Here is a 26,510-nt window from a genome sequence, read left to right on the forward strand (position 1 = left end):
TCTCATTTCCAGCCACGGGAAGAAGGGTCCTCAGCATGTGTTTGTTGGTATGGCACTTTAGATTCACAAACAAAACTCTTTTCTCCTAGGATGGCTGGATCTAGATGAGTTCAAGATTCTGCTGCCACATTGTATCCCAACACTTGTCTCATTCTAAAATCAAGTTCCCTTTGCCCAAGTCCTTTTTCTCTTCTTTGAAGTTCTCTCTCAGTGACCTCCATCACCCTCCCTCAAATAGGACTTCAGACACAGACACACACACACACACACACACACACACACACGCACGCATCAGTTCATCAGACATGGCTACAGATATTTTAACCTCTGGCACCACTCTGGACAGCAAAGAAGTCTTTTTTCCCTAGGCCCTTTGTAAATTAATGGTTACAAATAGGTACACAGAGATAGCAATGTCTCCTCATTCTATTCACCAAGAGTCCCACTCAGCCCAGCCAAGACACACTTATAACAGATGAGGAAAACGTAAGGTTCAGGGAGTTAGCCAGGACACATAGGCATCTGTTGCCCAAGTCCTGGTTCAGGACTCATTCTCCTGTACCACACTGCCCCCTCTCACTGTGCAGGCTCCTTTCTCAATATTGATGTCTTTGAGTTAGCCAGATGGCTAATTTTTTTTTTTTTTTTTTTTTTTTTTTGGCCACAAAGACAATTTGCTTTCTGAAAATCTCAAACTAAGCAGCTCATGACTGCTTCTTAAGATAAATAGAAAGGAATTCTAACACAGCATGGTAGAAACAACTTGACAGGACCATGTTGCTTCTGTTTCTTATCTCTGGATGCCAGAAGCCTGCTGCTTTCTCCTGTCCACCCACAAGGGATTTGTGATTGGGTTTGATTCTCCAACCCTATTTCCTGGAAAAGGCCCAGAGCCACTGATGTGTCTGCAAGAAAGGAAAAACATTTTACCCACCAGGTATTGATGTGCCCTAAGGCACTTTGGAGTCCTGAACTTAGCTTTGGGTAGTAAAAAAGCATGTTGGCAATTACTGAGTTTCAGAAGCAATTTTTTGGAAGAAAAAAAAAAAGATAGGTAGTCCAAGACTCCACATTGGCTGTGCTGACCACAATGCCACCAAACTGCTGACTTTCAGAAGCAATTTTTTGCAAAAAAAATTTTAAAAATAGGTAGTCCAATGCTCCAAATTGACTGTGCTGACCACAATGCCACCAAATGAAAACTGAAAACTTAATCATCCAGTTCTGTATCAATAGCTAAGTGTTGGGTATCATTTAGGGCAAGAATATTTTAACTAATATTTAATCAGAATTTTTATTTTCAATTGTTAAAGTATTTTACAGAAATTTTCCATTTCTCAAATGTAAATTAAGAAAAATCAGTCCACAAAACATAAATGGAAACAAGCACAAATTTATTTGACCACCTTTTGGAGAGGCCAACTCAAAGTTGACAATGTATATTCACCATTTGAGAGGACATCTAACATATTACATCCTTGGCTTCTCAAGGAGTTGTTAGTGCCCACTTACTCGATATTGGTAAGCTCCTTCACTAATCTCTGATTATTTTACAGTCAAGACTCCATTCTCCCATCCCTTCTTATAACCCCCTTTCATACTTTAAAGCATTGATCTAAATACAAAATGGGAAAACCTGTGTATTAGTTCACTAGGGGTGCCACAACAGAATACCACAGATTGGATGGCTTACACAACAAAAATTTATTTTCTCACAGTTCTGGAAGCTGGAAGTCCAAGGTCAAGGTATCAGCAGGCTTGGTTTCCTCTGAGGCCTCTCTCCTTGGCTTGCAAATGGTCACCTTCTTGCTGCCTCTTCACATGGTCTCAGTGCACAAGTGCCACTGATATTCCCCTGTACATCCAGATTTCCTCTTTTTAGAAAGACACCAGTCATATTTGATTGGGGCCACTCTATGGGCCTTATTTTAACTTAGTCATCCATCCAGAGGCTCTATTTCCAAATGCACTCATGTGCTGAGGTACTGGCAGTTCAGGCTCCAACATAAGAGCCGGAGAGCACAATTCAGCCCATAACAACCTCTCTTTATGAAAAGTTTCCAAATTATATCAGACAGTAAAAACTCTGCTCCTAACTTAAGAGTCCTGTTGTTTTGGGCTGTGTAGAAAGATACAGCCAGACCCAACATGTGGTTTAATTTTAGGGACTGCATGCTTCCTGTTCCCCAAAAATACTCCACATGCCTTTCAATTCTCTCATCAGAAATTCATATCTTCTCAGAGGCTTTCTTCTGTTAAAATGAAGAGAGCCTTGGGGTGAGCCTCATCTGTCACTAGACTTCGGTGCAACCATTGCTTCCTTTCTGAGAGCAGTTTTTGATGAAGAGCAGAGGACTGGGTACCAATAGGGCCAGGGAGGAAGTGAGGGGAGGATCATAAATGGAGACAAAGGGAAGAGAAACAAGAAGCTGGAGGCATGAGAAGACAGACCTTACTGGCTTTACCATTTCACCCAAATAGTGGCAGAGGCTGAGTATTCATGCTCCAGTCCATAATTGTTGCTAGAGAATGGGTGCCTCACCCAGACGCCATGTTCCCTGCATGGCTCCTCTTGCCTCTAGGTAGAGCCATGGGACAGACTTCTGACAATGGATTGTGAACCAGGAACAACTCCAGTGCCAGACCTGATCTATGGAAATTTCCTACACATTTTCTACCTTCTCTGTTTTCCAACTACCAGTGAAAGAAAAAGATTCTGAAGCCCTAAAAAATGGCAGAACCGCAAAACGGAATGGAGCCTGGATCTGTGAAAGACCACATGGAAGGCCTCTCACTGAACACTTGCACTAAACTGTCACTGTGTGAGCAATAGCTCCTGTGAGTTAAACCACTGAGATTTTCAGGGCTTGCCCTTTTTAGCAACTATTAATGTTATAATTAATAAGTTAATACAGTCAATATAAGGCTGAATTTGACAAAAAATTAATAATCACTTCAGTGGTGATTTTATGCTGGTTTATTTTATGCTGGTTTTATGCTGGTTTGTTTCAAGAGTGAATGCTGATAGTAAGAAGAGTATAGGCTGGGCACAGTGGCTCCTGCCAGTAATTCCAGCACTTTGGGAGGCCAAGGCAGGAGTTGAGCTCAGGAGTTTGAGGCTACAGTGAGCTATGATCAGGCCACTTCACTCCAGTCTGGGTGACAGAGTAAAATCCCATCTTAAAAATAGAAGAGAAAGACAACAAAGAAGAAGAGTATTACTTGATTTTTACTGTAAAATGACATTTAGATATTATTATTCAATTCAGGCTGACCTGTAATAGTAGTGATAATAATCACAGACAGTTGCAGTTTGCAACTATCATTGCATTTCAAACTACCAGGCATAATGAGAAGTACACAATAAAATAATAAAACAAACCACTGATAAGGTAAAAAGAGTGCTGGACTGAAAGTCAAGCATCCTGAATTCTAGTTTCACCCCAACACAAACCATTTATGACCAGGAGTCTCACCTCTCCGGTCACTACCAGCTCTAAAAGCCAGACTGGAAGTGTCTGTTTAGGGGAAATAGTGCCTCCTATGAGTGAAAAACAAATGACAGGAGAACTGGTCACAGTGCTTTGTGCAGAGAAGATGCTCAATACAGATTTATTCAATTAACAAAAGTTTTTAGACAGACTCTGATAAAGTAATTCAACTAAAATGACAGAGGGTGAATACAGATTTAGACACCCACCCGTGTCCCCTCCCACTGAACTAGAAGTGTCTCTGTGTATTCATGTGTATAAAGAAATTGGCTCCATTTCTGAACAGTGAGAACAGGGCAGAAAAATGAATAAATCTGGGGATGACATATAATCAAAAATATAGCCATCTGTTTAAGTCCAGCATCTAAAATATAAAAAATAGAAGAGAAGCCACCTGTCTTGCAATATTGAAGTAAAATGCAAATCTATTTAATTGAAAATAATAATGTAATGTAAACTTTAGTCACAGGCAGAGAGCTTTCTCTATATAGTTATATTAAAGGGCTTAGACCAGTGCCTGGAGTATGATAGACACATAATTGTTTGTTGAACGAAAACATTCATCATTGGATGCAAAGCATAGGGTAGGCATAGTGAGAGATGCCGAGATGGACAGAAAGTCATCCCTGCTCTCCAGAGACTTGCAGGCTGGGAAGAGAGAACCATGTCTTCAACCCACTGGAACACAAGACAGAATGAAATACATGCTAAGCAGAGGTAAAAGAAACATGCTAGGGGAGGAAGAAACATTTCATTCTGATGGGAAGGAATCAAAAATGAGGTAGAATTTAGGCTGAGCCTTAAAGTGAACAATCTCCAGGCTGTGAGGATGGCATGACCCAGGTAATAAAAAGATTGGAAATAGTGGGCTGGTCGGGTCCATGCAGAGAACTTCAGGAGACAACCTTGGAAAAGAGTGTTGGAGACATATATGAGAGTCTGGTTGTGACTTGGGAACAAAATTCTAACAGCCACAAAATTAGGTGCCTAGGAAAAGAAGTAGATCCCCTTTGTTTTCTTTCTCTCTCCAAATTTGTAAAGCATTTACCTCTCTTAAACCATATAACATGTCATTTTATTAAGTCATTTAAATATGTGTAAGATGACTGTCAGGCCCAAACTAGTTTAATACTACAAAAGTTAAAATAAGGTAAAGAAAATGTGTTATAGAACAAAGCATGTGTATATTTGAGTCCTGTCTTCTTAAGTTATTTTAATTTCTGGATAACAAAACCTCATTTTGTTTCCATTCTAATCATTAGAAGAGACTCCCTTAAGGGAAGTCTGCATTAGCAATCCATGTGCATCCCTGGTATACCGTTTTGCTTCAGAAAAGGACTTGAGCTCAGTATAGAAAGTATTTATATGATGGCGTCTAAAGAGAGGGTCGGCTAAGAGGTCCCCAAATGTCAGCAGCATCCTATTGGTAATCCATGGTCATTCAAAGCATTTTAAGAGGAACAGAGGAAACAGCCTTGTTTCAGTAACTGAAAGAAGGCCAATGTGGCTGGTGCAGAGCAGCAAGAGAGAGTGTGAGAAGAGTCAGGGATATGGACCCAACCATATCATGTAGGGTTCTAAAGGCCACAGAAAAAAGAAAAAAGAAGTCCAAATCTTGTACAAAATGCAATGAGAAGCCATTGGTGAGTGTTAAGAAGGGTGATATGATGTCATTTATCCTTTATTTTGGCTGCTCTTTGGAGAAAGAATTGGAATGGGACAGAAACAGAAGCTGAGAGAATAATTAAAAGACCATTAAAATAGTCCAGAGGAGAGAAGTTGATTATTCAAACTGAAGCGATAGTTGTAGAAATGGAAATAAGCTAACATATTGGGGATATATTTTAAAGACAAAACAGATTAACTGGATGTTAAATGCAAGGAAAAGAACAGAGTGACTCCCAGGTTTTTATCTTAAGAAACTTGGAAGATGGTGCCATTTTCCAAGTAAGAGACCAGAGACAGTTTAGGGAGAGGAAAAAGCAGATGATAAAGAGTTCTGTGTAGGGCACTTTACATTTCAGATGCCTGTTTGACATTCAAGTCAGGTAGGCAGTCTGACATCAAGTAGACAGTTTGATTTATGAGCCCGCAGGCTCAAGGGAAGGTCAATGGAGATTTACACTTGTGAGTCATCTGCATATAGATGGTATTGAAATTATGGGACTAAATGAAATCCACCAGGGAGATGGCATACATAAGAGCCAGAAAGGTGCCTAGGAGGTCAAGCAAGGAAGATGGATCCAGTAAAGAGACTGAAAGGGAGCATCCAAGGAGATTAGAAGTGGGGAATGAAACATGAGAAGCTGGTGTCATAGAAGCCAGGAAAACAAACTCTCTGGGTTATCTTTGCTTTGAAATTAGTACAGATAATTTTACAAAGCTATCTGAGTTGCTTGGAGCCTTGAGCCAGTAATTTCTATCTCACTATTCCTCATAGGAAGAAAAATGTCAGGGTTGTTGAGACAATCTGCCTCCTAATGTATAGCTGTAGTCTCTTGTGGAGTTAATGAACATGTTAACAGCCCTGCTTCCTCCTATCACTGGAATAGTTCATGTCTTTGGGGCACTGACTCAAGAGAATTTTCTTCATAGTCAAAGAACAACACTTTCAAGACAGAAGTTCAAATCAGCTATGCCTTTGAGAGAATAAATTTATCTTTACAGATATATTGCACATATTAGAATATTAAGCTATGGTTTACAACCAGACAGGTCACAGATGATGAATGTGATGGTTTGCTTGCTATTAAATGGGTTGCCTTTGAGAACATATTCTAAGTGAAATATTGTGAATGGCTATCACCTTGTCTATGGAAATAGTTTGACCTGCTGCAAATGTTACCTAATTCAATACTCCATTATCACTTCCTTGTCTTTTGGTAAGGCTGTCAAAAATAAGAACATTTAATGATCAAATAATATATGAAAAAAATTCCTTAGTCATCCAAATAACCTCATTTCTCACATTAGCTGTGGCTTATAATAAGACAGTTCTTTCAGTAATATAAAGTTTCTAGATTAGCCAAGGTGAGATATATTGAATTCTGTACCAACTTTAATAGACTTCAATCACAATACTTGAGAGTTTTTCAAATTATAGCTTGAAATGTCAGAGTTGGACACCTTCAGAGATCGTTTGCTTGTTTTCATTGATATGTTCATATTTGAAGGGATACATATACTTTTTAGTTGCTTGAGTTACAAGGAAGAATTTAAATAAAATTTTCTAGCCACCCACACATATCTTAAGAGGTCCATCAAAGTACATAAGTTGTACCTAAAAGCATGTACATTGGTGTATCCAGAATATTTCCACTCTGAAGTGGAGAAAAATTTCCCCATCCATGAAAATATACGTGCATAAGCTTCCTCACAAATTTACATACAATTTCAGGAGGGTCTCAGATCCTCTGAAAACTACATGCACCCTCACAACATCAGAGTTTCCAAGCTAAGCACTCTGGGTTTAGACTATTTTCTCCTATGGGTGCACCATGTGTGCCTTCTCCTTATTGGCCATCAGAAATCAGAATTTTCAGTCTCCAAAATTATTGATTTAAGGAATTCTGGTGGTGGTGGTGTTGTTTCTAGGAAAATGAGCATGCTTCCTTGAGAATTAAAGTAAATTTCCCACAAGGTATGGAGTTGGAAATTCTGGGCTCTGTCTCGGGTCCTGAAACCTAGGTCCAAGGTCACAAGGAGCTGTCCAAGGTCCCAAATGTCTTAGACCAGTGCTTCTCCAAATATGATCTACAGATAACCTGCATTAAAATCAACTGAGTGTGTGCATTACACTGCAGATTCCTGATCCATCCAAGAACCATTGAATCAGAAACTTTGAGGGTAGGTCCCACAAATCTGCATTTTAAGGAGTGCCTCAGGATATTCTTATGTCTGACGCTAAGATAATGTCTACCAAATGTTGGTACCACTTTGTTTACGGCTGGAAACCATTTAATCCCATTTAAATTCACTGATCATTATAAATGCTCCTGCTACCTTTAATACCATCTATATTAACAATCATAATGAGTTGCTATATTCCTGTAGAAGACATTGACCAACTTTCTTCCAGATGTTTTCTGTCACAATTTAGCACCAACCAAACATAAAAATCCAAGCCCTATCAAATCTCAAGAAAAGCAAACTCTTTTGAAAGTCAACTTCCTTGATCTTTTCACAAATCTTTCCTCCTTATCCACTTTAATAATGAAAAGAAGTACAATTATGGGTAACCAATATTTACTGATTATTCACTCCATGCCTTCCATCAAACCCATCATAACAATAGTAGTAAAGGCAACAAAAAAATATTTAATGAGTGCTTACTATATGCCCAGAACTCTTCAAAGTTCCTTATGTGATTGCATCATTTAATCTTTATAATACTGTACCTATGAGACCAAGAAAGACAGGAAAATGTATATTCTATATTGCTTAAGGTATTAGTGCCATTTATAGGCTTTGTCATATAACTATGATGCCAAACTTAATTCCCTAGTGTTCTTTTTTAAGGTATGAAAATGGGGAAGAAGACAGTGCCCATTACTGATCGCCTGCTGTATTTCTGGCACTTTAACATGTTTTCTTCATTAAAATATCACCAACTATTTATGAATAGATTTTATTACCCCATTTTAACAGGTTTATTGAAAGACTGACATATCATAAACTGTGCATATTTAAAATGTGCAATTTAATAAGTTTAGATATATGTATATACCTGGGAAGCCATATTGCAATCAAGGTAATGAACATATCTCTCAGCTCCAAAAGTTTTCCCGTCTCCCTTTGTAATCCTTCCTCCTGCCCCTCCACTTGCTCATCCCCAGGCAACCATTGACCTGCTTTCTGACACTACAGATTAGTCTGCATTTTCTAGAACTTTATATAATCTCTGTGTGTAATCCTTTTGTCTTGCATCTTATACCCAACATGATTATTTTAAGATTCATCTATGTTATTGCATTTATCAAAAGTTCACTCCTTTTTACTGCTGAATGGCATTCCAATTGTCCCCATTTTATAGATAAGCAAACTGTGGAAATAAGCAACTAGTTCTGAGATTACACAGTAAAGGACCAGATTCAAATTTAAATCTGCCCAACACAAAAGCCCCTTATTTTCCCACTAAAAAGTATGCCTCTCTTCATTTTTAACTGAGAAATAACTCTACATATATCTTCAGAATGAAAGAATGTGGCCTCCAAAGTCACCAGGCTATAGTAACCACACCAAAAATTGTAGTTGGAGGATTAATTGGAGAGGGTGTCAGCTGTCCTACCCACCTACCTCCACAATATGTGCTTAGCAGTACCACCCTTAAATTTTGGGCTTCAGTTACAAGGTCATTCACCCGAAGAAGAACCCAGGAATCCTGGGGCTGCCAATATACATGAGACCACTGTATGCAGGCCCTAAGCTCTGGCTAGAGTCCTCTCTTATAGGCCAGAAGGGAAGGAAGTATGTGGGGCAAATGATGGAAGGTGGTCAAATGTATGGCAGAGTAGGAAGGCATCCAAAGAACTATGAAGGTCCTTATTGAACTGGGTCACTTGTGTGACTTGAAGGATAGACTTTTAACTAAGGACAGAAGAGGAGATAAGAACTACAAAATGGAAAAGCAAGGAAAGGTAGACTAACCCTTGCCAAGCTCCCAAACTGTTAATTTGGTGATCTTAGGCACTCATCACTCTTGAAATATAAAAATTTAACAGATTACATTTTTCCATGATTCTTGCAACATACTTTTGAGGAGGAATTATTCATAACACTATGAATAATAACTAGCAGTTATAGAGTGCTTATAATGCACTACACAAAAGAATCATATTCTATTTTCATTTTACTTCAAAGAAATCAGTTCTCAGAAAATATAAGTGACTGTCCAAGATCATACAGCCAGAGAGTGATTTAGTTATAGCCAGAATTCAAATCTCCAAGTCTTAGTCCAGTAATCTTCCCATGACTCAGACTCCAGACTTCCCTGCTTCCAGCCAATGACCCAAACACCACCACACACCTCACCATCATTGGTCCCAACCCAGGCTCACCCTAGAGTATATGCTGACTTATGTCCGTTGATTTCAAACCCCTGAAACCCTTATCTTCATCAGTACATGTCCTTCTATGTACACTGCCCTCAGAATACTGTTCAACACTAGAGTCGACTTAAAAGATACTCTAATAAACTAATAAACTAATTCTGCACCAAAAAGTTAATAATTACAATGTTATGCTTTTGTTGGGTACCAGTGAGGCTTAAGAAAACAGTGCCTAAAAGAATAATGCACATTGTGGACAAGAGTGTGATATACAGATTTTCCAAGTCCTATCTTCATACATGTGAATGTCATAGGTTTACAGACTAACTCCAGACAAAGCAAGCCACTATTCCTCTTTCAGAAGGGCCAACTCAGGATGAATGGCCTCTTGCCTGGGGGAGGAAGGAGGGAAATAATCATCATAATAGTTAAATGATATGAATAATAGGAGCCAACATTTATTGGTTGCTTTGTATTGGGTATTTTATCAGTATTATCACAATTAAACCACAATTCCATGAAGTAGGTGTTATTGTTAGTCTCATTTCCAGATGAGGAAACTGAAACAGGGAGGCTATGTAATCCCACCATGCTAGTGCTAAGCAGGGCTGGGACTCAACAGCCATTCTTTCAAACAGCAGAACGCTTTTTTTTTTTTTTTAAGTCAAGGTCTCACTCTATCTCCTAGGCTGTAGTGCAGTGGTACAATCTCATCTCACTGCAACCTTGACCTCCCAGTCTCAAGTGATCCTCCCACCTCAGCCTCCCAAGTAGCTGGGACTTACAGGCACACATCACACGTCTAGCTAATTTTGTTTTATTTTTCGCAGAGAGAAGGTCACACTATGTTGCCCAGGCTGGTCTCAGACTCTCGAACTCAAGTTATCCTCCTGTCTCAGCCTCACAAAATGCTGAGATTATAGGCGTGAGTCATGACACCTGATCCAGAATGCTCATTCTTAACCAGTGTACTGATCCCCACCAGTTATTGCTTATCGTGCACCTACTGTGTGCCTGGCACTGTGTGAACCTTAAACATATTAATTTCATTGAAACCTCATGGCAACCCTTGGAGATAGGTGTTATCATTGTCCCCATCTGACAGATGAGGCCCAAGAAAAAAAGGAAACTGAGTTAGTGTAGAGCTGGAACCGACGACAGGCATTCTGGCTGAGAGCTCTCTGAGAAATAAATATTCCGCACGACTGATTCCTATTCAAGTTTAGGTCTTTCTCTTTCTACTTCATTTAGGTTAAAAGGCTTTCCTCTCCAGGAGTCTGGCAAGCCAAGTCTGCCTTCCGCGGGGCAACAGCGCGAGGCATTACCCCTACAGACCCCTTGAGGGCACCATCCGTCCTGAGTTGGAGAGAACGATGGGAAGCAGGGCTCCTTCACAAGGCCGCGGGGCTCCTCTCCGGGCCCGCCCCCCCCCATCCAGCAACAGCCAATCAGAAACTCACTGACAGCGCTGGGCTCTCCACGGTAATGGCCGTGGATGATGATTGGCTAAGTCTCTTAAGGGCCATCTGGTTTCTGGGGAGGTAGTGACACGCGCAGGACGGGAGGTCTCTGAAGCAAGAGGGGGCTCCAGACATCATCTTTACCTGAATAAGCCCCAACGCTGGGAGTGTCAGCCCGACCCTTCCACGGTGGAAAAGGCAGCAGCCAATTGCTATAGTCCCTTTAGGCTTTTCTCTCCCACCAGTCCTCACTCTGCCCTCTAAGGGGGTTCCTGGCCGCTTCAGCTCAGTTTGCTGCTTACCAATCCCGCAGCCCAAGGGGAGCGGGGCTCTGTGTGGCCGGAGCTGGGGGCCCACACGGAGCCCCTTGCCGGATGCCCCCGGGTTATGCGGAAGGGCCAGCCTAGGACAGCAGCCACTGCATTTCTTTGGCTTGCGCTGCGGTCCCGATGGAGCTCGGTTCTGACCCAGAACGTGAGATCAGGTTCTTACTCAGCCCAGGGCCTTGCACATGTGGCCCCACTGCTCGAACCTCTGCCTTTCAGGATCTCACACAAAGTTTTTCGCTTTCCCCTGCAGGGATGGTCCTCTCTAAGCGCCTTTGGAACTTTGTAAATAGCCGCATTGCAGCACTGCGCCATTGTTTTATTTGTTTCACTCATATTGGACTCAGGGTAGGGACCATATCTCCAACGTCTTTGCTTTGAGTAAGATATTTAAACTCTCTGTGCAGCGTTTTTCTGAATTGTAAAATGAGCACAGTAGTACCTCTTGTATAAAATTGTGTATACCTCTTGCATAAAGTTGTGTGCACTAATACATGTAAAGCGCTTAGAAGAGAGTCTTGCACACAGCAGATGATCAGAAAATGTTGGCCACTTGTTATTCCTACAATGCCTAGCACAAACACATCATAAATACTCAACAGTGTTTAGAATCAGTTTCATATATTTGTTCTTGGAGGTTTAAATCTCAACTTTGTCGAAACTGCTACAAGAAGCAAACGGTAAATATATATACATTGCTGTAAATGTGTCCAAGTGCTTCAACATGCCGTGGCAGTTGAGAACAGAAGGGAGCCTGGGTTCAAGTTATGACTGCAGCTGAACAGCCGAATGACCAATAGAAAATTAACTAAAAGTTAACTCTTCAACTATGGAATGGAGAGGATCATAATAGTATCTACTTCATCGGGTTGTGGTGCTTGCATTCTTATCCCACTTTCATTTTGGGAGCTAGGACAAGAATGTAATGACACAGTATAGTATTTCTATCTTACATTTGTCTCCCAATTTAACTTTTGCAAAGCACATTCATATATTATCTCATTTAATACTCACAACAACCCTGTGAAGCTCAGAGCACTTCCTGGTTTGTTGGAATCCTACAGCATGTCCATGGTGAGCTGCAGCTCGGTTTCTTTGAGTGCAATTTCAATGTCAGTGCCATTGCTCTGCATCAGGACTGAGCCAGTGACCACCTGGGTCTCAGATAAGCAGAAGGATTTGGATCCCAGATTTTCAAGCCAGTTGTTCTGTGTTTTATTTCTGATTACAGCAGAAAGACGTAATTACATTATCTTTTAAAATGTGAACAAAACAAAGTACAAAGTCTGGTTGACCCTCACACACACTGCCCAGAGGCAGCCACTGTTATTCGTTGAGTGTGGCATCTTCCTCACCTCCTGGGTATGGTTTCATGTGTGTACATGTTGGGGGGAAAGCTAGGTTTTTTGTTGTTGTTGTTCTTTTGCATAAACATGATTGTATTTTTAAATTTATTCTACTACTTGTTTTCTTAAATTAACAGTACATCTCAAAGATCTTTTTATGTCTATATTCCTATTTCTTTTTAACTACTGCACAGTCTTTTATACCTGAACCCATTTAACCATTCTCTTGTTGTTAATTCTAATGTTTAAAGCCAAGTTTTGTTGAGTCCCCCTCAAGTCCCAATTTTGTAGCTGCTTAGATTCTGAACAGTCTCTGGGCCTAAAGACTCAAGTCATCAGGACATGAAATCCTTATGGTCAAGAGTTCCACCTGGCTCCATATTCTTCCCATACTACAAGCCCAAGGCCCTAGCAAGCTGTGAAACTGGAGTCCTTCCTCCCAAGAGGAAAGAGTGGGAAAGAAGATGTCCACATAGGGCCAAAATGGGCTGATGATGACTTTACTCCTCAGAACATTGCTCAGAGCTAAAAACATCTCTGGAACTTTAAAAGCCTCATAATTACCTCCAAGAATCTGCATGGCTGAGATCCCTTCTGAAGAGGTAAACCTGGTGAAACTCATTCTCTTCCTTGAGGTCCTAGTGACCTTCATGACTCAGTCCTTCCCCAGGCCCACCCCTCACCCCCAACACCCACAAGTGTCTCCCCAGGGCTGAAACCTCTACTTCAGAACACAGACTTGGAATTGAATTGCAGGGGAATGGTGGGCACATCCTGTGGGTACTTGTGAAACACATGGACCTCAGATCCTCAGATAACCCCAAAAGAAATGATGCAGGCTGGCCAGGGACTGGTCTAGGGACAGTGTCACTTCAGGCAAAATGAGAGGTAGAAAATCAGGGTAGAAATCAGCATATTACAGGCACAAATCCACAAGGGAATGTGCTGACTTCATGACTCTTCACTCCATGCCCTTTCTACCCAGCTCCAAAAGGAATTCACTCGGCTTTTCTCCAGCTACAACCAAAGATTCTCTGGAAGGAGAAATAGGTAAAGGTCTCATCACATGAATTCCAGACACATCTCTGGTGCACCCAGCATTTTGCACATTAGCCAAAAAGCACATATTCCCAGTTGAATACAATCACACACATATAACACAGATGCAGTCATTTCACAATCAGGACACCAAACTGAATGTTGAAGATGTTCTGTATTCTAATACTCAACAGATTAGTGCACTAGAGCCATACCAGACAAACAACTTACAAAAATGGAACTCAAACTGGAAAATACATTTGAATAAAATGCAATCTCACTAGTCATAAAAAAACATACAAAACTTAAAACCAGGATTCTATTTTTCACCTATAAAATTGTCATGTTACAAATTATAATATGCATTTCTTTTTTTTTTTAAGAGGAAGTTTCGCTCCTGTTTCCCAGGCTGGAGTATGAATGTGGCTTATGACATGCTTAAGAATGACAAAAATGTGCTCTGTTCTCTGTTGCTGTTGGTAGAATAAATTAGTTAAAGCCTTTTGGAAAACTAATTTGGCAATACATATCCAAATCTCCTTAACCCAGCAATTTAATTTCTGAAAATCTAGTTAAATGAATAATTTCAAAGATTTTTGCATCAAGAAAGTCTGGAAGCAAATACCCAACTTCAATATTCAAAAATAGGAAAATGGTTAAATGAATATTGACACTGTAAACATGTGTAATAACATGGAAAATGAGTATGATGTGGCATTGAATAAAGAAAATAAGATTCAAAAGAATCAGTTCGATATTATCACAACTACATTGAAACCTGTATTGCATAGACACACACACAAACCCACACACAAATGATTTCATTTACTCCTCTCAACAATCAGTGAGGAAACTGAGACACAGGAGGGTTCAGGAACTGGCAGCTGGTCACGTAGCAAGTGGTAGAGCTAAATTGTATGCCCATGTTCTTCCCAAAATATCACAAAAGCAACCACTAACTGTGAACAATGCTTGTTGAACTTGGAATCTGAAAGCTCCTATTTACATATTTTAAGTCCATGATTAGATTTTATAACTCAAGTAATCCTACTCTGTGAGATCTCAAAGAGTACTTTTATCTCATCCAACTAGGCCTGCTCCAGGAAGAAGCCTCCAGAAGTCAAGTTAGCCTTCAGAAGCAGACAGAAGAATCTGGTGTGTTGCTGACCGAACTCCCAGGGAATCCACCCATCTTTGGGCAGAAGGCCCTTGCAAAATGACTCTAGGCCAGTTTCAGTGATTTACACACAACCTGTGATGGTTAACACTAAGTGTCAACCTGACTGGATTGAAGGATGCAAAGTACTGATCCTGGGTGTGTCTGTGAGGGTGCTGCCAAAGGAGATGAACATTTGAGTCAGTGGGCTGGGGAAGGCAGACCCACCCTTAATCTCGTGGGCACAATCTAACTAGCTGCCAATGAATATAAAGCAGGCAGAAAAACATGAAGAGAAGAGACTGGCCCAGCCTCCCAGCCTACATCTTTCTCTCATGCTGGAGGATTCCTGCCCTCAAACATTGGACTCCCAGTTCTTCAGTTTTGAGACTCAGACTGGCTCTCCTTGCTCCTCAAGCTTGCAGACACCCTATTGTGGGACCTTATGATCATGTAGCTTAATACTCTCTCTCTATATATATATACACACACACACACATATATATACATATAGACACACATATATATACACACATACATACACACACACACATATATATATATACACATATATACACACATACTGTTGAGCAGTCTTTCTTCCTTGGTAATAACAGAACCCTGACTTTTAGAGAGGAACATTGCCTTTCGGAATAAGACTACACTTCCCAACTTCTTCCCAGCTAGTTTACTGGCCAATGAGATGCAAGAAAAAACTGGGACGCACAGTAAAGGGAGGCCTGGTCCCCTTTTCCCTTTGCCCCTTCCCGCCTCCTATTTTCTGGGAATGAGAAGACCTTCACCAAAGATGGCAGTCACAAACTAGGATGTTAGCGCAGAAATGTAAAAGGACGCTGAGTCTTGACATACAGAGATCTTGAACTGCCTACATGTGGACTTCTTTGGTGTGAGAAAATCAAACTCTTATGTGTATAAGTCACTGTCATTTTAGGCTGTTATATACAGCCTGGTCTAATTCCTAAATGGCTAGCCTCTCTTTCCCAACGTTTAAAAGTATCTTAACTTACATAGAAATACACATTTATAAATTAGAACATTCTTATGACTGGGCCAGGTTCACCAGCACAAAGTTAACCTTGGACTCATGAAACATTTTGGACCAAAACATATACTTTATCTAAACCACACATTGGCATAGCCTTGGCATTCTATTTTCATGCTGAAAGAAAACAATATTCTGCCAAAGAAGATCTTTTTCTTTTTCTTTTTTTTTTCTGTAACCCAGGCTGGAGTGCAGTGAGGTGATCTCAGCTCACTGTAACCTCCGCCTCTCAGGATCAAGTGATTCTACCACCTCGGCCTGCCAAGTAGTTGGGACTACAGGCACGTGCCACCAAACCCAGCTAATTTTTGTACTTTTAGTAGAGACAAGGCTTCACCATGTTGGCCAGGCTGGTCTTAAACTCCTAAGCTCAAGCAATCTGCCCGCCTCAGCCTCCCAAACTGCTGGAATTACAGGCGTGAGTCACCACAGCCAGCACCAAAGAAGGTCCTTAACACATAGGCAAACACCTGGACGTTTTTGTTGGTGGTCATTGTTCAATCCAAGCACCAAACTGAACTCTAAGTAACAACTTCTTTTGAACCTAATCAGATATGTTAGAGGTCTCCGAAAAGTGGTCAAATGTTCACAAGCTGAATTCTGGTTGAAAGCTTTCTACACTTCAAATCTGTTTCTCCTTGGGAGGAACTCCAGCTGGCCCCTCTTTTAGCAAGTTCTCATTCTTCTTTAAGACCTTTAGAGAAATGTCCTTCAGTGTGGTTAGAGGTAGCTGGATCCTAGTGGTGGTCTCTGCATAGCCACTCTGAGAGTCAACCTGCCAGGACCTCTCTCTGTTCCCCTGCCACAGGGCTGCCTTCCAGCCCCTCAGGCAGTCCTCCTCCTCACTGGGCCAGCTCCATGCCCCTTATGGTGTGGGGAATTGGTGAGGGGGTGGACTTAAATAACTTATTTTTATAATGACTAAATGTTAAAATATGTTATTCCATAAGAAAAGAAAAATGTTAACGAGTACCTTCTTTGGGAAATGTTTGTTAATAACTAACATTTATTGAATACTTACTATGTTCTGGGCACTGTACTAAATGCCTTTTTAAATACTGTCACCACGTTTGAGATCCAAAACAGGGTTGGAGAGGTGAAGTAGCTCTACCTGATGTGACTGCAGGGATTTAATTCCAGGTCTACCCAATTCCAAAGCCTGATCCTGTTTTGTTTTGTTTGGGACAGGGTCTCACTCTGTCACCTAGGCTGGAGTGCAGTGGCACGATCATGGCTCACTGTAGCATCAAAGTCCTGGGCTGAAGGGATCCTCCGACCTCAGCCTTCCAAGTAGCTGGGACTACAGTGATGAGCCACCACACCCAGCTAATTTTTGTATTTTTTGTAGAGATGGTGTTTCTCCATGTTGCCCAGGCTGATCTTGAACTCCTGAGCTCAAGCGATCCACCTGCCTCGGCCTCCCAAAGTGCTGAGATTACAGGCATGAGCCACTGTACCCACCTGAGCCACCGCACCCGGCACCTGATCCTTTAAAGTTTAGGGTACACTGCAGTTTGAAAATGCTGCCAATGTTCTAATGCCACTAGAACACACGTTCTCAACAAGGGTGATATTGCCCTCAAGAGGGCAAAAGTTGGTTCTTGGTGGCCAATTAAAAAGAAAAAAAAAAGTCTTTACTCCTTTTAGGTATAAAGCACAGATATACATACAGTGCATCATGGATTTGCAGTTTACCTGTGGTATTAAATTTTCCTGAGAGGAGGGGGCAGTTAGGGAAAAAAATCTAAAAAGGCTCCTTACAGGAACAATAATCAATAATGAAAACAAGGTTCAGCAACAGTGTGTTAGGACATTTTGGCAAAGAGCATGTTTACTGAAAGCAAGCACTGTCTTACACAACTCCCAAGGTTTTCTCAGGGCACAGAAGACAGCGTCAACACCTGAGCTTTGTTCACTGAAACCTTTTAGTCATTATGCCGTGTGATCCTCCCAAGAATCCCTTCATGAAATCAGTAAGGAAGATATTTACTCTCCACTTTTCATAGATGAGGGAATTGAGCTTTAGAGATGGTAATCACTACCTACATTTAGTACCAAATAAAACTACCCTTTAAGAATAAAAAGTGATATAAAGAAATTTGTAAACAAAGCAAAACCGAGTTTGTTATAAACAGACCTTCAGTAAGAGAACTCCAAAGAATGAGATGTACGAAAGAATGAAAGAGAGAAAGCAAAGTGGTTAACATGTGAACAAATCTATAGGAATGTTGATATATAAAACCATGGTTGTAATGTCTACTTTGGGGGCTTCCAGACATAAGACAGAACTAAAATACCGGGCAACAATGGCATATAAGTCAGTGGGGAGTGGTTAGAGGTTAAGCATGCCCAAGTCGTTGAGTTGGTCAGGAGAAGAGTAAAGATAGTAACTTGAGAAAGTAAGCTAAATATACATGTTAAATTTCCAGGTTAAAAAAAATAGAAGACATCAAGAATTAACTGCCAAATCAGAAGAATGAAAAGTGGAAGGAGGCTGGGAGCGGTGGCTCACACCTGTAATCTCAGCACTTTGGGAGGCTGGGGTGGGCGGATCACCTGAGGTCAGGAGTTCAAAACCAGCCTGGTCAACATGGTAAAACCCCATCTGTACTAAAAAATACAAAAATTAGCTGGGAATGGTGGCTCTTGCCTGTAATCCCAGCTACTCAGGAGGCTGAGGCAGAAGAATCACTTGAACCGGGGAGGCGGAGGTTGCAGTGAGCTGAGATAGTGCCACTGCACTCCAGCCTGGGTAACAGAGTGAGACTCTGTCTCAAAAATAAAATAAAATATAAATATAAATGGAAGGAGTGAATCCTATACTTCTCATGACAAATGTTATAAATCATTGAAAAATTATCAAATTGAGTCTTTAAATTCACTTAAAATTATCATCCTTCAATATAGTTGAATGTTGCTTGAAATCAATTGCATGGGTACAAAATTTTTTATACTAAAAATAAGAAAGTATTATTCTTTATGGCTTAAAAATCGCCTGTGGCTTACATAGTGTTTCCTCAAGGGTGGTCCATAACTCCAGCCTCCTGAGATGCTTTGCCCCAAGGGAAAGCATCCATGATCCAGCCATCTGAGGGACGCTGCACAGCACAGCCTCACAAAGCTGTGTGGCCCTAAGACTTATACTTAGTAAAGAAGTCTGCCTGCCTTGATTAACGCTGGTGTTTTCCAACCATTTTTTCCCCACTCCATGAAATGCACTAAAACTCCACACACTAAAACCAAAACCAAACTCTGGGGAGCTCTAAATTAAAGCTTTTGTTATTGTTGTTGTTGTTGTTGTTGTTGTTGTTGTTGTTGAGATGGAGTCTCACTCTATATCCCTGGCTGGAGTACAGCGGCGCAATCTCGGCTCACTGCAACCTCTGCCTCCCGGGTTCAAGCGATTCTCCCACCTCAGCCCTAAGTAGCTGGGATTACAGGCGCCTGCCACCACACCTGGCTAATTTTTATATTTTTGTAGAGATAGGGTTTCACCTCATTGGCCAGGCTGGTCTTGAATTCCTGACCTCAGGTGATCCACCCACCTCGGCCTCCCAAAGTGGGATTACGCGCATGAGCCACCGTGCCTGGCAGTTAAAGCCTTCTTGTTTGAGCCAGATGGCTAAGATTGAGAACTCACCAAAAATGCAAAATGTAGACTCAATTCTTTTGAAGTTTCACAGAACTGTTTTAAAAGGTTGAAACTGCACCCTCAAGCACTTTGAAACATGGCCGTGTCAGCCACTCGCACAACCTCACAAGTACACTCCTTGCTACCCAGAAATAACACTGCCTCCGTGACCCCACACGCGTGCCCACGGAGTTTCTCAGGTGTGGGCTTGTAGGAAAGACAGTGATTGAAGCAGCATGCCCAACATTCTCTCATAGCCTCACACCTTCTGCCGTCCCACCACAAAATGACCGTGGTTGGTTTGTTCACCTCATTGTTCTCCTTCGTTCACTGCTTACCCACTATCTTCTTCCTCTCCAGTCTAGCTTTGGAAGCTTGAAAGGAGTTGAGACTAAAGAGATATTTCTGAGATAGTCTCCTGGCTCCCTGGGATAAAGTCCATGGATTAAAGTACCACAGAATAGTCACTTTCTTTCCCTATGTGGGCCTCAGTTTCCCCAGTGGTCCAAGGAAAGGGTAGAAAGCATGGCTTCTGAACCGCTTCTAATCTCTAATTGTACATCTGTAAAATGAAGGGATGGAAGATGATGATGCCTGACTTTTCTTCCAGCTCTTACATTCTCCGATCTCAGGAATCACCTCACTTTACTCTCTCTCAGAAAAGACAGCTGTAGCTCAGAGAGATGACGTGACTTGCCCAAGGCTATGCAGCAGGGACTAGACTTGCCGGGCCTGAGTCCTGCCTAGCTCAGCGTTCGTGTGTTTTTACATGTGTGCTGTGTGTGTATATGTGAGCACATATACGTGAATACATGACAAGGTGGCATATTCTAAAGATTCTTTGTGTGCGTGTGTGAGTCAAAGATTTATTTCTTCATTTCTTGTATTTGAAGTACTTTTCAATGACATCCTTGGCCTGAGACTCTTTGCCATAGTCCTTAACTACTACACAACTGCTTCTAACCACTTTACGGGGTTTCCCGCCTCTGTCAGTTTTACAGAGGCCTGCCCATTCCCCCAGTTTCTTGTTGTCATCACCCTTAATTAGGTTGATTTGGTGTTCAGCACAAAGGGCCTCCACCAACTTGACATACATAGGCCCATCACAGTTGGATGCAAGCACACAAAGATGGGCTTGGCACTTGTCCAAGGCTTTGGCAGCTTTGCAAATTCTGCATGTTAGGCCATCGTGGATGAGGGCAGTCTTCAGCACCTCTTGTAAAGTGGTATTAACATCCATTACACCTCCAACAGAAATGCCTTTCTCGGCTGTGGCGGTGGGTTATGGGTGAAGCCCAATCTTGAATGCACCAAAGCCTCCGCCTCCGCACGACTCGGCGGTGGCAGGGAAAGGGCATATTGTAAAGATTTTCGTTGAGCTCAGACATTTCCTAAGGCATCCATGCAGGTCAGGAGTGCTGTGCAGTCAGTCTTGGATGTGAAGCAGGAGGGAGCAGATGTGAGGAGGTAGGAGCTACAGGAATGCTCAAAGGATCACATCTCCCTCCTCCTCCCCAGTCTCTGCATCACAGGGGCTCATGCTCCTTGCTTAGCCTGATGAGGCTACCTCAAACCAGTCCAGCCTGGTGAGCTGCTTCCTGTTTCCAGCTCAGGAGCACCAGGCAGGACTGAGCACAGCCAGCCATCAAATTCTGCCTGATCTAGCTAGCCCAGTGCAATTATTGGCATTTTGTTTCTACCTCCATGTTTTGACCCTGGGTTCATCAGCTTGACCTTTAGCCCTAAAAGACACTATCAAATTTGCTGAGTTTGGGGGCATTTCCACAGCTGCTTCTGTCTTTACCCCCTGCAGCTCCTCCTCTGCCATTCCACTCAGCACTTCTCTCCTCCAAAATCCACAGGTGCCTATCCCCACAGTGGCTGTTCCTGCAAGTCTCCCTGCTTTGATCAGATTCCCATGCTGTCTGACAGCCATTTTTTTTTTAATTTTTGCACCCTACTGCTAGTCACCCACTCAAAGGAGGCCAAAACTACAATTCCTCTTTCCTCTTTTCCATCCATGCTGATATCACATCTCTAAGGCTCACTTACACTTCTATTATCTTCTCCACCGAGGTAGAGATTATAAATCAATACATGTCGTAACCTCAGTGTACGGGATGGCTATGTGTGGGTGAGAGAGGAGAGAGAGAGAGAGAGAACACAAATGTTGGGATAGTAGAAATTGCCACTGATGTGTTACAATATAAAGAGGGAATACCGCTTATCTTCCAATTCCTATTTTCAAAGTCAGACTCATCTTTCCAGAACTGTCACTCCCAGCTGTGGGAATAAAGTTCAGGAGCTCAGATTGCCTTAGCTCCCTCCTTCTCACTCCAATGGGTAGTTCGTACCAGCTCCACCTTCCATCCCCAGGAGGAGCTCCTTCCAGGTTCCTTGACACCTGCCCCATCATACATCTTACCCCATGGTGAGCTGAAGCTCCAGCTCAGCCCCAGGGGCAACTGGCCTAGAGTGAACCATTTCTCAGGATCTCACTGGAGGTGGGAGGAGGTGGGTGGAGGAAGGTTTCGGCGGGTAAGCAAGGGGCAGAGGGACATGGTAGCACTGCTCCAATTGTTGTTGCTTTGAGATGGAGGCATTAAAAGATAAATTCGTGAAAGACAGAGACTGGAAGGTTTTCCTCTCATGGGATCCAACCCTGGCCACACCACAGAATCCCTGTGATGCTTTCAAATAATGTGAATGTGCTGAGCACATCCCAGACCAAGGAAACTGAAACTCCAGGTGCATAGCCCAAGAACCTGTGTCTGAAAAAAATTCCCCAGGTGATTCAGATACACAGCAACATAACCTGACCTCCTGATACAACAGGAAGCATACAACATCACCAATGAAACATTCTTGACAAAAATGTCTAACCTGAATCCAACCATGAGAATGCAATGTGACAAATCCAGTTGTGGGACATTCTATAACACAATAGGCCTGAATTCTTTAAAAAAGTCAGTATCATTTAAAAAAAAAAAAAAGAAAGAAAGAAAAGAAAAGAAAAGAAAAGAAAAAAGAAAAGTTGACCAGATGCAGTGGCTCACCCCTGTAATCCTAGCACTTTGGGAGGCTGAGGTGGGCAGATCACCTGAGGTCAGGAGTTGGAGACCAGCCTGGCCAACATGATGAAACCCCATCTCTACTGAAAATACCAGGCGTGGTGGCAGGCGCTTGTAATCTCAACTACTAGGGAGGCTGAAGCAGAAGAATCACTTGCACCCAGGAGGCAGAGGTTGCAGTGAGCCAAGATCGCACCACTGTACTCCAGCCTGGGTGACAGAGTGAGAGCTTGTCTCAAAAAAAAAAAAGAAAGAAAGAAAGAAAGAAAAGTCATGGACAGTGGGCTGCTTTAGATTAAAAGGTACTTAAAAAGACATAATATGAGACATAATACAATGCATAAATTTGAATTAGATCTCAGATTTAAAACACACATGCAAATATAAAAAATATTTTGGAGCCAATTGTAGAAATTTGAATATAGAATGCAAATTAATTATAAAATTATTAATTTTCTTAGTTGTAATGATAATGCTGTGGCCGTATAGAAGTTTCTTACTTTTACAAAATGCTGCTAAATATGTGAGAGTGAAGCGCTATGATTTCTACAGCTGTCTTTCAAATGTATCAGCATAAAAGAAGTATAGAAGGCCGGGCGCGGTGGCTCAAGCCTGTAATCCCAGCACTTTGGGAGGCCGAGATGGGCGGATCACGAGGTCAGGAGATCGAGACCATACTGGCTAACACGGTGAAACCCCGTCTCTACTAAGAAATACAAAAAATAGCCGGGCGAGGTGGCGGGCGCCTGTAGTCCCAGCTACTCGGGAGGCTGAGGCCGGAGAATGGCGTAAACCCGGGAGGCGGAGCTTGCAGTGAGCTGAGATCCGGCCACTGCACTCCAGCCTGGGTGACAGCGCGAGACTCCATCTCAAAAAAAAAAAAAAAAAAAAAAAAAAGAAGTATAGAAAACAAGAGATTAATGAAATGTGGCAAACTGGTGACAACTGGTAAATCTAGTGAAGGATATTTGTGTATTTACTCTGCCTTTTTCTCTCTCTCTCTCTTGAGATAGTGTCTCGTTCTTTCACACAGGCTGGCTGGAGTGCAGTGGCACGATCATAGCTGACTGTATCCTCAAACTCCTGGGCTCTAGTGATTCTCCTACCTCAGCCTCCTGAGCTGCTAGGATTAGAGGTGGCCACCCCCCTGCCTAGCTAATTTTTCTTTAGTGTTTGTGTTGAGACAGGGTCTTGCTATGCTGCTCAGGCTGTTCTTGAACTCTGCTATTCAAGTGATCCTCACGCCTTGGCCTCCCAAATTCCTAGGAGTATAGGCATGAGCCAAAGCACCCAGTCAGTTCCACCATTCTTTTAAATGTGTGGTTTTAATATTTTTGACACCCTAGATAGCTATGTGGCTGCACACAATCAAAGTTACCACCCTTCCCAGCTCTTCTCCAGCCCCTCCCTTCCAATTCTGAGGTCCTAGAGTCCCTAGAACAGTGGTTCTCAAACCTCTGCACGCAAGAGCCTGGAGGTCACATTAAAGCACAGACTGCTGGGCCCCACCCCTAGGGTTTCTGCTTCATAGGTCAGCTGTAGGTCTGAGAGTGTGCATTTCTATCAAACACCCAGGTGATGCCGAGTAGAGGCCTCACTCCAAGAACTACTCCGCTGGAGGGCTAGAAGATAGGCCAACGCCCCTATTCATAGTTCACCTCCCAGATATGCTATAGCCTCCAGCCGGCAAAGCCAAGATGCTTAATCTTTTCCAGGAAAAGTTTGGGTAATTTGGCAATAACACCCACCAGAGGGCAGCAAACTCCAGTGGAAAGAAATTTTCAGGAAAGGAAAGGAATTTGACTGAACTCTTGGGGCCCCTTCCTGAGGATTCTGACATCCCACAGAGGACTGAGGTGGTTGAGGCCATCGGGGTCAGACTATAATAATTCCCTCATTTGGTTAATGCTTCATGTCAAACTTTCCCATACTATACAATGGTCCTGAGGCAACCGAGCTTCAACATCTCTATGTGACAGGTAACAAGGCTCAGAAAGATGAAGTGGAGGTGACTTGTCCAAGATGAGAGGGCTGGTGATTTATCAGATCAGGAACTTGGTTGCAGGCTGCCTGATGCCTCATTTCTTGCTTTCCCTCACGCCTATCTGCAGTAATAGCCTCTGGGATTTCTTGATGATTTTTTATGTATTTCCTCTTTTAATTTTCACAGCTACCTATAAGGCATGCTCTCCAGTTGTCTCCACTTTACAGACAAGGTAAGGGAGGTGGGAGGAAACGGACTCGCACAATTAACAAGTAGTGAAGCTAGGATTTGAACTCAGGCCTGTCTGACTCAAGAATCCACAAACACCTACTGATTCCCTATAGTCATGTGTAGTCAGCAGCCAGTCAAGCAGCACTTACAGTAAGTCTGGGAGTATGCAAGTCACTGGTGATGCCATCCTGGCCCTCCAGCAGCGGCCAGTCTAGAAAAATCTAAGATGAAGGTGCCCGTGCCAAGTGTCACAGGAAGCCCACCAGGTGAGTCCCATCATCCCCATTTTACAGATGAGGCAATGGGGCCTAGAGACGTCAATCAACTTGCCTAAGACCCCAAGACAGTAAGTGATGGATCAGGGATTCACACTTGGGCCATTTACTATACCTGCAGCTTTTATGCATCTCACCCCAAATTTTCTGAGCCAACATGTGGGAACTAGAAAATGTCCCAAAACATGTGGAACATTCATTCAGCTGCAGCAGACATTCATTCCATTGCAGTCATCCTCCCATCAGCTCTCTGCTGCCCCTCAGCTCAGCCTGCAGCTCAGACTCCTACCGGGCAAGGCCCTCCTCCCCTATAGAACCTCCCTTCCCCTTCCCATTGCCAAGTCAGGGTTTTCTTCTAGAATGGCCCAGAAAAATAAAGTCAGGCCATTTTGCATATTGAGGACCCTTGATGAAGAGCTGCTGTTGAGAGTCAAAGAAGCTTCCCTAGGACCCTCACCTGTCAGCCTCCACTACCACCAAGAGGCATAAAGTAAGGGCAGTGTCTGACAGCAGATCTGGGGCTGGGGACGTGCAGATGTTTTCCTATTTGGACCTGGGAGTCCCCTGACCCAAGCCAGGTCCCCTCCCTGGGAAGCCCTTTTGTTACTCCCGCAGATTCCAGTCATCACACCGGTTCTCCCATCCTTGTGGTTCTCCCTCCTTACTTCCTACAAGTACACTTGGGGATTCTGATTCTTTCCCTTCAAGACTCAGTAGAATAACATGTCGTTTCTGTGCTGCCTCCTAAACCAAACTCACATGCCCACTACAAGAGAAGTCGTTTAGTATGTAGAAAAGAATATTGGATTTTGAAATCTGACTTTAAATATCTGGGTATAAAACCCAGTTCCAGCACTCACAAGCAGTAGACTAGGACAAATCTCTTAATTTCTCTTGGCTGGGCATCATTTTCCTGTGCCCATGGGAATTATAGCTTCTGGGGCCATCTAACAAAAATACAGGGTTACTGTGGTGTTAAAGCAATATATCATGGAAGGCACTTTTTTTTACTCTTAAGTTCTTTATACTAAGTATGAATGTTGAAAACAAAAATTATATCATCTGGTGGCATTCTCAATGATGTAGATATAACATGTAGGACAACAAAAAGGGAGGATTAATGAAACTATGTCGTTATGCCTTTCACATTTTGCTTAGTTGCCAGAGTGGAGGGGTTAGCAAGGGATAAATGTTAACTCTAAGTAGGACTAGGAATCAACAATAGGAAACATGTGTAAGATACAAAACCAGAAAGCAGGCTTGGGTTCTTTGATTAACAGTAAAGGAGGTCCCTGAAACTGATATTTCTCACCTTTTCATTTGGTGCCTCTGAGGCAGCACCGCAGAGTAGCAGATTACAGGAAGATCCTGAACGGAGAGGAGCACTGCTG

General features: G+C 42.4%; 2 pseudogenes; one reads left to right on the plus strand and one right to left on the minus strand.

Moving 5' to 3' along the window:
- Window positions 1-12,466, plus strand: part of LOC112604488 — an 81,389-nt pseudogene extending 68,923 nt beyond the window's left edge.
- Window positions 12,467-20,432: 7,966 nt separating this feature from the next.
- LOC112604489 lies at window positions 20,433-21,494 on the minus strand (annotated as a pseudogene).
- Between the last annotated feature and the right edge of the window lie 5,016 nt (window positions 21,495-26,510).

The sequence above is a fragment of the Theropithecus gelada genome, chromosome 13 (assembly GCF_003255815.1).
Source record: "Theropithecus gelada isolate Dixy chromosome 13, Tgel_1.0, whole genome shotgun sequence".
Lineage (NCBI taxonomy): Eukaryota > Metazoa > Chordata > Mammalia > Primates > Cercopithecidae > Theropithecus > Theropithecus gelada.